Raw genomic sequence first — 1,658 nt, forward strand, 5'->3', positions numbered from 1 at the left:
TATTCTCCTTTACTGCTTACTATTGCCCTCATCTATGTGCAGATTTCTCTTTTCTTCTTTCTATTTCTATTAGATTTTTATAATATTAATAAAGTGGTTTTTTCCCCTTCAAAACCGAGAGTATGGCTACCGTGAATCTTTTCTTCAGAACAACTTCCCCACTTCCTTTCTTCAAACTTCTCTTTCTCCATGCCTGCTATCTCATCCATTTCCTACTATATTTCCTACAATATTACTCTTTTTTTTAAATTAAATCATCTTTATTGCTAAAAGTTAATTAACAAGTGTTAAAGAGAAAAATTCACTATTACTATTAAAGATCTGGACTCACATAACTGTTCAGCTTTATCTGAAGGTTAACACTTGCACTTAAGCTAACAATTAACACGATGTATTATTTTCAACTAGAATTTTTAAACCACTCTAAAAGAATTACATGCCTCTTAGCTAATGTTGTAATTGTTTATCATATTACTTAGGTTCAAGTTCTTCCTTCAAAGAGTCATCAGAATAACATGGACTGAAGAGACTTTCGAACACTTGCCATCTCTTGCTGCTGAGTTTCCATCATAATTTTTTTTTTTTGCAACATAACCACTTCTTTTCTAAGTTCATTTTGTGCACCAGTAAGTAGACTATCGTGATTCTTCTCCAAGTCTTCCATACTCTTTATGAACTGCTCATGCAACTGTCTAATTGTTTTCAGTCTCTGGCTCTGAACAATTCTAGATTGTTGAAAAACCTTTTGTTGCTATCGAAACATGTTAACTAGTTTTTCTTCTTGTTCCTCAGATTTCTGCACATCTATATCCCACTGCTGAAACAAAGTCAGAAATTGCTGAGAATATTCTTGGTTAAGCTTCTGCCTTTGCTCTTGCTGGGTTTTCCAAACACGTTCAGTATTCTGGTTACTAGTTTTGAGAGAAGCTTTGGTATACAATTCTAGTCTTTTTCTCTTGGCAAGAAGAGCCTTGTTTATGTCAGCTCCAAATCTTTCCAGCATATTTTTACTTCACCCCCATATCTTCAAATACTGCTGCAGAAGTCCTTTTCTTCCCATGCTTCTCAATTACTGGAGTCTTCCCTTCTGTAACATCCTCCTCTGAACCACTCAGATATTTTTTTTATCTTCCTTCTCAGAGTCATAGGCTCTTATAACCTGATCCTTCATAGATGTCTTCCCAGATATCCCTGTATCTTTTCTTCCAGAGGGCACCATATTTAGATGTTTTCTGAAGTGCCTGTCCGCTTGGCCTGTGCGACGCTCCTCTCTACAATGTTACTCTTAAATGATTTTACTCCATACCATAAAATAAAAGCTCACTGGTTACCAAAAATATCAAGTTAAATAAATTTATTACCATCTTCTCCTTCTTCTGAGAAGCTGTGCAATTTTTGGTAGTGCTGTTAGAGAACAGTATATTGTCTCCTTCAAGTGGCATGAGTAACTTAACTCATATTCCTTTCAATGGCAGAAATGTTTCTTTGTTCGTACGTGTCCTTCCCATCCTTCTTTCTCAGGCATTTTTTAATTATTAATAAATATTTTTCTTTCTTATTTTCTCAATCTTTCCCCATATAGTCTTATAATTTTTGCACATTCTTAGGAAACTTTCTTTAAAATCTAATAGTAATAATAATAATAATAATAACAAGAA

The 1,658-nt window shown here is 34.1% G+C and overlaps 1 pseudogene; it reads right to left on the reverse strand.

The window, feature by feature from the left end:
• Positions 1 to 368: 368 nt before the first annotated feature.
• On the reverse strand, positions 369 to 1,219 carry LOC116854817 (annotated as a pseudogene).
• Between the last annotated feature and the right edge of the window lie 439 nt (positions 1,220 to 1,658).

Source organism: Lontra canadensis, unplaced genomic scaffold (assembly GCF_010015895.1).
Source record: "Lontra canadensis isolate GAN:19392208 unplaced genomic scaffold, GSC_riverotter_1.0 scaffold95, whole genome shotgun sequence".
Lineage (NCBI taxonomy): Eukaryota > Metazoa > Chordata > Mammalia > Carnivora > Mustelidae > Lontra > Lontra canadensis.